Source organism: Neovison vison, chromosome 12 (genome assembly GCF_020171115.1).
Source record: "Neovison vison isolate M4711 chromosome 12, ASM_NN_V1, whole genome shotgun sequence".
Lineage (NCBI taxonomy): Eukaryota > Metazoa > Chordata > Mammalia > Carnivora > Mustelidae > Neogale > Neogale vison.
This window is the reverse complement of record NC_058102.1, coordinates 33,429,155-33,440,773: the sequence shown is the minus strand read 5'-3', so window position 1 is coordinate 33,440,773 and position 11,619 is coordinate 33,429,155.

Here is an 11,619-nt window from a genome sequence, read left to right as displayed (position 1 = left end):
TCCCTAGGCTAAACCCCACTCAGTAGGATATAACAGCAGTGTAGTAGTGTCTGAGTTTTCTGGTAAAACCATGAATACTCATGTCCACAACTCAATTGTCTTTCGCCATCTCATCAGCTTCAACATTAAAAAGTGCCCAAGGAGGGTGCCTAGATGGCGTAATTGGTCAGGCAGCTAACTTTTTATTTCAGCTCACGTCATGATCTCAGGCTCATGAGATCAAGCCCCATGGGCTCTGTGCTGAGCCCAGAGTCTGCTTGAAAGTCCCCCCCTTTGCCTCTCCCGCCTATGCACCCCCCTATGAAATTAAAAAAATCTTTAAAAAAGGGGGTGCTCAAGGTCCTGATCCTAAAACAAAAACTATTTCCTAGTGATTAAGAGAGTGTACTCTGGAATCAGAATGTCTAGGTTCAATTCTACTTTTCACTAGTAACCCTGGAAAACATTAAGTCCATTTCCTCAACTACAAAATGTGTTAATAATGGGGCTTGGAGGGGAATAAAATGGTTTCATATATGAAAAATGGTTAGAATGGAATTATTAATTTCTTCTTTCTCTATCTAAAACTATAGAGCATAACACAATTTCATGGTCACCTTCTGTATTAAGCAACTACGAATCTCCTAATTACTTGCTTCATTCAACGTCCTTGAGGACTTCCATGTCCATGTGCAAGAGTCATCCAATAATCTCCTTTCTCAGTTCCTGACGTCTTAAGTTCTGATAATAAAAATTTAATCCATTTCATAATCACTCACTTCATGGACATACCACAGAACTTTTTACTACCAATAAATTCAACATCTCTAAAATCTCAATTGTAAGCACTCTACTCTCTACACGTCATCTTCTCTTTCTAGTTCACACAACACTCTCTTGCCAGCTAATCCATTGTCTCAAACTCCTTCACTCTTCACCTTCTACTGACGCCCCCAATGTGCTTTTTACTGGCTTAGATTCTATAGGTCAAAACTAAAATGAATCTTGTTACCCTCAACATCTTGACCTTCTATCTTATGTGAGCCTGTGGAAAAAAACCCACTTAGAGACTATATGTAGGTAAGAATGGTTAAGTTGGAGCCAACAAGATATTGAATGGGGAAAAAAAAATGTGTGTTCAACTTGTGGGTCCTTTATAACTTAAACAGAAACCTCATTCCCTAAACTTTGACTTTTCCCTCATTTTTTGTGTATTAAGTGTGAATTTATTTTAACCACACATAGAGTATCATTTCCTTGAGGATGGCACTGATTTGATAGAGCTTAATCCTTAAACAACTTCATGGAAAAAAGCTGCCTCACCATCCTGGGCCAATCAGACCATTATTTGAAAGAGAAATGCATTTTTTATTTTTAAATATTTTATTTATTTGACAGAGATCACAAGTAGGCAGAGAGGCAGGCAGAGAGAGAGAGGAGAAAGCAGGCTCCCTGCTGGCAGAGAGCCCGATGAGGGACTCAATCCCAGGACCCGGGACCATGACCTGAGCCGAAGGCAGAGGCTTTAACCCACTGAGCCACCCAGGTGCCCCGAGAAATGCATTCTAAGTTACTTAAAGCATTATACTTTTTAACCTGGTTGCTAAAACATCTCAACCATTATTTTAATTGTTGTAGTCTTCTTTCTGTTGTAGTCTTCTAATGTGACCATGGCCTCCCCATGGTTTGTTTCTTCACATAATCCACATCTCTGCACATATGATTTGTACAATGAGACATTTTCTTAACATCCTGTCTTAAATAACCTCCAGTCATGAGTTAATATCTCCATTTATCTTGCTCTATTTTTTTGAATATTTGAAAAAGGAAAACAAAACAGTCACCGAGAGCCATTAGCTGGGAGTTGGACTGGCACCAACACATAGGCCATGGGTTCCTCCTGTTATACATGAATAATTCCACTGAACTAAGACTTTAGACAAGGTCACTCTAACTGTGGTGGCAAAAGTAAATCAACAAGTCCACTCTGAGCAAATCATGTCTAAGCAAAACAAAAATAAGAACACTATAAAAAACAAAAATGATTAAACATTCATCTTCTTTTCCCACATGATTTGAATGGCCACTACTTTTTTTTTTTTTTTTTAAGATTTTATTTATTTATTTGACAGAGAGAGAGATCACAAGTAGGCAGAGAGGCAGGCAGAGAGAGAGAGGGAAGCACACTCCCAGTTGAGCAAAGAGCCTGATATGGGGCTTGATCCTAGGACCCTGAGACCATGACCTGAGCTGAAGGCAGAGGCTTCAACCCACTGAGCCACCCAGGTGCCCCACCACTGCTTCTTAACCAACTGGTGCTTTAATTCTTCTCTGTTCTTCCACTTCCAGGATAAAAACTATTATAACACCCAAATGGAATCGTTGTCGTTGTCGTCTTCTTTTTCTTCTTCTTCTTCTTCTTCTTCTTTTCCAGATTTGCCTTCAGTTCTGAAAACATCCAGACCAGAGCAAAACCACACTTCTGGAATATTCCCCAAAGCACCTACCACAAGCGCAAGTCCTATAAAAGGCCCCTACTTAAACCCCCTTATTGAGAAGCCACACGACTTCCCAAAGAATGAGATCTCCTATACCAATAAACCCAACTACATGTGAGTATATTTCCAGTGGTCTTCAGCTAGAGGACATTGGCACAGCACATAGTATAACTTGGAATTATATACTCATTTATTTATTTACTTATTTATAGTCCATCACTCTTAATAGAATTTGTAGGCTCTGTGAGGACAGGGATTTTATCTTTTCTATTCATCATTGAATTCCCAAGGTTGAACATAATGCTTTGTAGATGTCAGCAAGGATTTGTTTTACAAATGAGTAAATTAGCAGCAATAGGACTCTGTTATAACAATAGGGCTGAGACACAGTTTCTACAGATTTTGAAGTCCTAACTTAAAGATTACATTTCATAAGGATAAGTTTGAGCACAGGAATCAACAAGAGGTCCCTGCTCTTAGGTGAAGCAACAGAGAATCTGAGGTGTTGAAACTCGCATTCACTTACAGTGACAGCCTAGGGAGCTTATCTTTCATTTCTTTTTTTCGAATAGAGGTTTTCACAGAAATAGAAAAAAAAAATCCTCAAATTCTTGTAGAACCACAAGTTCTCTCTCCAATACCCAAAGCAGTCCTAAGAAAGAACAAAGCTGAAGGCATCACACTTCCTGATTTCAAATTATGTAACAAAGCTATGGTAACCAAAACATTACGGTACTGGAATGAAAACAAGCACATAGACCAACTGAACAAAATCAAGAGCTCAGAAATAAACAGATTCTGTAAAACAGAATCAGATCTATAAATACAGACAACAAACTGATGGTTGCCAGAGATAAAGGGATGGGAGGGAGGGGCAAAATGTGTGAACGGGAGTGGGAAATACAACTTTCCTGTTATGGATTGAATAAGTCATAAGAACAAAGGTACATCATAGGGAATATAGTTAATGATATTTTAATAATGTTGTATGGTGACAGATGGTGACTACACTTGTTGGAGCATAGCTTAATATAGAGAGATGTTGAATAACTCTATATACCCTTGAAACTAATGTAACACTGTGTGTCAACTATACTAAAATTAAAAATTAATTAATTAATTAAAAAACCAAATAATATATACAATGTATATACAATGTATATACAATAAATATTTGATAAGAAAGCCAAAACTACTCATTGGGAAAGGATAGTCTGTCTAATAAATGGCACTGGGAAAACAATATTCACATGCAAAAGAATGAAACTGGATCCCTTTCTTATATCACTTACAAAAATTAACACAGAATGGATTAAGGATTTAAACATGAGACCTAGGGGCGCCTGGGTGGCTCCGTGGTTTAAGGCCTCTGCCTTCTGCCCAGGTCATGATCCCAGGGTCCTGGGATTGAGCCCCACATTGGGCTCTCTGCTCAGCGGGGAGGCTGCTTCCTCTTCTCTCTCTCTCTGCCTGCCTCTCTGCCTACTTGTGATCTCTGTCAAATAAATAAATAAAATGTTTTTAAAAAAATAAAATAAACATGAGACCTAAAACTACAAGTCTCCAGGAAGAAAAGAAATTTTCTCCACGGAAAAATTCCTTGACATTGGCTTGGCACTGATTTTTTGGATATGACACCAAAAGCATAAGGAACAAAAGCAAAAGCACAATAGCAGAGTATATCCAACTAAAAAGCTTCTGCACAACAAATGAAACAATCAACAAAATGAAAATCAACTTACTGAATGAAAGTATTTGCAAATCATATACCCAAAATATATAAAAAACTCATTCAGGGGTGTGCCTGAGCTCAATGAGTTAAGCCTCTGCCTTCAGCTCAGTTCATGATCTCAGGGTCCTGGGATCGAGCCCCACATCGGGCTCTCTGCTCAGCGGGGAGCTTGCTTCCCCCTCTCTCTCTGCCTGCCTCTCTGCCTACTTGTGATCTCTATCTCTGTCAAATAAATAAATAAAATCTTTTAAAAATTTTAAAAATAATAAAAAATAGAATAAAATAAAAAATCATTCAACTCAATGGCCAAAAACCAAAATAAAGCAAAACAAACAACCCCCCCACCAACCAAATAATCCTATTAAAAATGAGGAAAGGGCCTGTTTTTTTGTTTTTTTGTTTTTTTTGCTAAGGAAGGTATACAAATTGCCAACAAGTATGAATAAGTGCTAAATATTATTAATCATTAAGGGGCTGCAAGTCAAAATAATCTTGAGATATCATATCACACCTGTTAAGAGGACTGTTACCAAAAATCCAAGAGATAAATGCTGGCAAGTATGTAGAGAAAAGGAAAACTTTTTTCTGGTGCATCAATCCCAATTGATGGGAAAGTAAACTGGTACAGCACTATAGAAAACAGTATATATCCAAATAAAACCAGACTGCTATCTTGAAAATATATCTGTACTCCCATGTTCATTGTGGTATTATTTTCATATCCAAGGTATGGAAACAACCTGAGTGTCCACCAACACATGAATGAATAAAGAAATGTGATTTGTACATATATACATATAATTTATTTATGTCAATTATTATATATGTATATGTATTATGTGTGTATATGTATATATGTATGTACACACATACATATACATATAAAATTCATTTTTAAAAAAAGGAAATGTTGCTATTTGCAACAAAATGGATGTACTCTGTGTATGACCTTATGCTAAGTCAGAGGAAAATAAACACTGCATGGTATCACTTCTATTTGGAATCTAAAACAAAATCTGAATTCATAGAAAACAGAGCGTGGAAGAGTGGTTACCAGAGGCTGGGGCTGGGGGGATGGTGGAATTAGGGAGTGGTGAGTAACAGGGTATAAATTTCCAATTAGATGAATCAAGTATGAGCATCTGTTGTATAACATCCATAGAAATGACAGTTGGTGACACAGCATTGTATCATGGAAATTTGCTAAGGGAGCCGAACTCAAGGGGACTTAGCAAAAAAAAAAAAAAAAGGAAAAAAAAAAGAAAAGAAGAAAAGTAAAGTAAATATGTGAGTTAATTTAAGTGCTAATTTGCTTGTTCACAATGCATACATGTATCAAATCATCATGTACAGTTTAATTTTTTTTTCAGTTTTGTCAGTTTTATCTCACCAAAGCTGAAAAAAGTAAATCCAGTCCTAGTCCCTCCCACCTTTGGAGTCTGAATGCTCTGAATCAAGCATAGATTTTAATGCAAATTATATTGAGAATTATTGTATTTTTGAAATATCTGATTCAAATATCTGCTTTAGAAGTGATGATAATATTTACAATGTAATTTACAAAATTGGAAGTTGGGGCATCTGGGTGGCCCAGTTATTTTAGTATCTGACTTTTGGTTTCAGCTCAGGTGGTGATCTTGGGGTCATGGGATAGAACCCCAGGTCTGCTTCTCACTCAGTGTGAAGTTTGTTTGAAATTCTCACTACCTCTCATGCTGCTTCGCACCCTCTCCAAATAAGTAAATAAATCTTTAAAAAAATTAGAAGTCCTATTATGTTTCTAGGATTTTATTTGCATGTTATGTTCTTGTAAACATATATTCACAATAGTATATAAAAGGTACATTATTATATTAAAACACACAGTATTATTTAAAGGTGCATACTATTAACCTTATTTTACAGATGACAAAACTGAATCAGAGGGGAAATTAAATGGCCTGTCCAGTTTTCAACTGAGTATAAGGGACAGAACTGGGATTTGCACTCCACTGTGCTTAACTCAGAGGCCCACGGTCCTGTTGCCAACTCCAGAAAGAACACACTATTGACAGCATACTTGGGTTTTAGAGAGGGAGTTTCCATATTTGAAATTTTATACGAATAATGGCTGAAATACATATAACTACATTCTTTCGGTGGGTGAGGAAAATGAACACAGTATTTCTGAAAATGTAATTTCCAACTTCGTATTTTTGTGCTAATTATGTATATTCTTAAATAAAACAATGCATTCTAATTATTTTATCAGATAAATATCAGTAATTGAGTGATGAATGGTTTGAAAGCTTTTTAGAGCATTAGTTTTTCAGGGGCACCTGGGTGGCTCAGTTGTTGGACGTCTGCCTTTGGCTCTGGTTGTGGTCCCAGGATCGTGGAATGGAGTCCTACATCTGGCTCCCTGTTGGGTGGGAGGCCTACTTCTCCCTCTCCCGCTACTCCTTGTTTGTGTTCTCTCCCTTGCTGTCTCTTTCTCTCTGTCAATTAAATAAATAGAATCTTAAAAAAATAAATAAATAAAACATTATTTCTTCAAATACAGTTGTTATATTATGCAGAAATATTTTTTTAAAGATTTTATTTATTCATTTGACAGAAAGAGATCACAAGTAAGCAGAGAGGCAGGCAGAGAGAGAGGAAGGGAAGCAGGCTCCCTGCGGAGCAGAGAGCCCGATGCGGGACTCGATCCCAGGACCCTGAGACCCGAACTGAAGGCAGCGGCTTAACCCACTGAGCCACCCAGGCACCCCAGAAATATTTATTTTCCTGCTTTTTTCCCCCTGAATAAATGTTTGTGTTTTCTGTGCAAAATATAATCACTAAATGGCCATACAGAAATGTCAACAAAATTCTATTCTGTATCTTAATAAGTGTACTATCCAAGTATGGAACTCTTTTTACGTTTTTTAACATCTGAAAAGGTTAGCTATTATTCATTCCCATTTATTTGCATATAAAAACACAATTCAGCTTTTAATGTCAAAAAATAAAGCTCATGAAAAGAAAAGTCATCTATTTCCCCAAAATGGAAGAGCTTTTCTTTTATCAAAAATAACTCAAAAACTAAACCATTTGATCCTTTACCAATCTTTTTGTTATTTGTAAAACACAGCAATTAGTATTATAAAACACATCTCTTTCAGAATCTTGGAATTTAAAAATGCATTAAGGTTTTCAAAAACTTTATATTCTTACTTGCCTTTTATCTCCTGTTGAGATGTGCACTGCAGATAAACAAATGATCCCTCTTAGAAACCAGATTGCTGGAGAATACTTAAAGAAAACGGCTGCCTCTGGGTCAAATCAGAAAAAAAGGTGCCCCTTCCTCCCAGTGAGCACAGCCCAGTCCATGGACCCATGGACTGGGTGAACAGAATACGGTCAGCCCTGTGCCCACTCACCATCTCTTCTCCATCCTTGTGTGGGACACATCCTGTTCAAGTGTAGACACTGGCCAAAGGACTTGAAAGTGCTTTTCCATATATATATATATATGGGGAGGGTATGTACTATGGTGAGTGCTGTGAAGTGTGTAAACCTGGCGATTCATATTACATTATACATAATGTATACATTATACATTATATACATTATATATATGTATATTTTATATATATAATGTATTATTAGCCCCAGGGGTACAGGTGTGTGAATCGCCAGGTTTACACACTTCACAGCACTCACCATAGCACATACCCTCCCCAATGTCCATCACCCAGCCACCCTCTCCCTACCCACCTCCCCGCTGGCAACCCTCAGTTTGTTTTGTGAGATTAATAGTCTCTTATGGTTTGTCTCTTTCCTGATCCCATCTCGTCTCATTTATTCTTTTCCTACCCTCCACGTTGCATCTCTACTTCTTCATATCAGGGAGATCATATATGATCGTTATCTTGAAAGTGCTTTTTATTTTTTTTTAAGATTTTATTTATTTGATAGACAGATATTACAAGTAGGCAGAGAGGCAGGCAGGGAGAGAGGAGGAAGCAGGCTCCCTGCTGAGCAGAGAGCCAGATGATGTGATGATGTGATGCTGGGCTCCATCCCAGGACCCTGAGACCATGACCTGAGCTGAAGGCAGAGGCTTTAACCCACTGAGCCACCCAGGTGCCCCTTGAAAGTGCCTTTTTTTTTTTTTTGTACACATTTAGTTTTATTGTAACAAAGCAACTTGTACACTTTTAACGTTTAAAACTGAGCATCATCTTTCCTTTCCAGTGAAACAAAAAGAAAATTTTAAAAATAAACAGGAACAAAATTACAATAGAGAATGTCAATTCCAAATAAGATCCTAAAAGTTCTGCTGATTCTCCCATCGAGTGGCAGGGCTCAAGTCATCATTAGGAGAGAGTTTCATTTTATTTTATTTTATTTATTTATTTTTAGAAAAGATTTTATTTATTTATTTACTTATTTTCAGAAAAACAGTATTCATTATTTTTTCACCATACCCAGTGCTCCATGCAAGCCGTGCCCTCTATAATAGCCACCACCTGGTACCCCAACCTCCCACCCCCCCACCACTTCAAACCCCTCAGATTGTTTTTCAGAGTCCATAGTCTCTCATGGTTCACCTCCCCTTCCAATTTACCCAAAAGCACATACCCTCCCCAATGTCCATAACCCTACCCCCCTTCTCCCAACCCCCCTCCCCCCAGCAACCCACAGTTTGTTTTGTGAGATTAAGAGTCACTTATGGTTTGTCTCCCTCCCTATCCCATCTTGTTTCATGGATTCTTCTCCTACCCACTTAAGCCCCCATGTTGCATCACCACTTCCTCATATCAGGGAGATCATATTTTAAAAGTGTCATCTTAAACTGCAAGGATGTCCGTTATACATCACAATTAAACATGCCAAAGGAGAAGCCATGTTGTCAAAATGCCCACTTAACCCACCCAAACATCTCAAACCCACCCTTTGCTGACCTTCTATAACCCCATTTTTTTATGTTTTTTTTTCTTCTTTTTAAACAAGAGAAAGTAGACAGGTTTTTAATTCAAATGTCAATCAGCTACTAATTTGACTCCTACTTTACTCTAAAGGAGAAAACAAAAAAATCCTTCACTGCAAGACCAGCATTCAGTGCTCAATACATAATAACTTACTGATGAATTGACTGAAGAGACAAATTAAGACTTTAAGAAAGAAAGTTAATTCCAAGTCTATTTCTACGGTATAATTCTTTGTGGAAGTCAGAATTAATCCTGGACAAATTGTGAATAAATAGGTTTCTCCAATTTATCTTCTGCCACCATTTTTTTTTCTTCCTCTGGGTAGCAATTTAAAATGATTCTCTCAGACCTTTTAATTACCTCTTAGGAAATTTATTAACATGATTTTAATTACGCTCTCTTTGGAGCAAACCTCGGCCTGCAGGGCAGAATATCATGTTTTGAAATCACTCATAACAGTTACAAATATATGAAAGCAAATTAGCCTCATTCATTCATTTAGTCAGTAAATATTTCCTGAGCCTATTCCAGGTCTCAGGGTAGGCACTGTGGATAAATCAGTGAACAGACAGACTGGGTTCTGTCCTCCAGGAGCTTACCAGCTCTTCTGCTAAGTCCCTGACCTTTCACGTTCTGCCTTCTCTCTCCTTTCACTGAGCTTGCATCATAAAGCACAATATGAACAATTCCCTCTGAAACAGCTTTTCCTCCGGTTGAAGAGAGGACATGCTCTGTCTGGAGCCACCCCGGGAGGACCTATTTAGCCAGAGCGCCTCCATCCGGTTAAGCAATAACTTTGGTGTTTAAAACTTAAACTGTCCCTGCCTCCCTTCCCCCAGGGGACTTACTTAAAAACAAGTCCTGGAAACCAGTCCCAGGTGACAAAGCCCAAATACAAGGGTGGGTCAGGCCTGGTGGAGACATCCGATCAGTGGGGGGGATGCATATTGTCTCCCTCGTTACCAAGAAGTATAAGTCCTGCCTTTAGGGTGCCAGTTCTGACCAAGGTGATAGGCTAGTTCAAATACCTACTAGGGTAAATTGTAATTCAATTGTTCAATCTTTCATGCTAGTTCATGACCTAGCAGGACTGTGCAGCTTTCTCTGTGTGTTATAATCTCATTGGCCACCTGTTCGTGGCCAGGCCCAACCACATGGCCTTTGCCCTTAAAAGCTAGTCTGTGAAGCAGAGAGGGGTCGCCCTCTCTGTAAGAGGCATGGCCCCGAATGTTAGGTTTGATTCTTGATGCTTGGCGTGAAACAAAGCTTTGCTTGACCTTTGCCTTCTATCAGTCTCACTCCTTTAATCACGGACCCGTTATTGGGGGACCTAACAACCCAACTCTCTGTGATTGGCTGGAGAGGAAGGTGATCTGTGGTCACTCCTGCACAACTTGTTGAGCTTCTCCGGCATAAGTACGTACGAAGTAGTGAAGTGATGGGCACGGTGGTAACTTATTACAGAACGGGGATTAGAAAAAGGTCTATTTGTTTCTTATGCAGTCTCTTGATGTTTGGACAATTTTCCTCCCGTTCCTCCACAAAACCTGCCTGCCACACTAAGACAGGAAATCTGCTGGGTGTCGCAGAGGGGGGAACATTTTCCTTCCTGTTACTGATCTTTCAGGTTTCACCTGTATGATTGTAGATGGCATCGATGGACTCTTGAAACCAGTGGAATTTGATATAATAAAGCATTCAGACATTTCAGCTCCCAGGATCGAAATAGTACAAGGCTTTAAATTTGTGCACACTGATACAACTGAAAACTGTAATGAAAATGAGCCTGAACTTGCCTTCTGCCCCAGACTTGTTTGAGGGTGAAAATGCATCTAAATAAGCCTCCCAACCTCTAGCATGACATACGTTACACACAAGTGTATAGTCTATCCCTCTGGTTCATCTTCCCTCATTTTCACGTGCTGTGCATTTATAGTGATTCTTTTTCTTGCATTCTTTGTTCCGTGCCTTTTCTCATTCCATTTATTATACCTACGCTTTGCTCTACCCTTGTCCAATTGATCATGTCCCATTCTTTTTGAGACTAAGATGAAATGCCCCTTCATTTTCTTTTCTTGTTTTTGGAACTATTTTCTAACCTACCAGCTCACCACCTAGAGGTCAGTTAGGTCTCCTCTGTGCTCCCCGCTGCGCTGCCCTAACACCCCATGGATATCCCTGTTGGTATATTTTCCACCTGTTACAACAAGAGATTATATGCTTCTCTGGAAACTGTCCAAACATCTTTAAGTTAGGTATTATGCCTTGCTTATCTCTCTATCCCTTCACAGTTCTTGGTACGGTTCTTGGCACACTCATGGAGATGTTTGTTGAATGAATAAATCATTGCTTAGCTGAAATAAACAACTGTCATGGTGGCAATCTCTTACACTCAACCTACTTTTTTGTGTATAATCCTCAAGAAAGATGCCCTCTAGGAGACAAACTGTAAGAG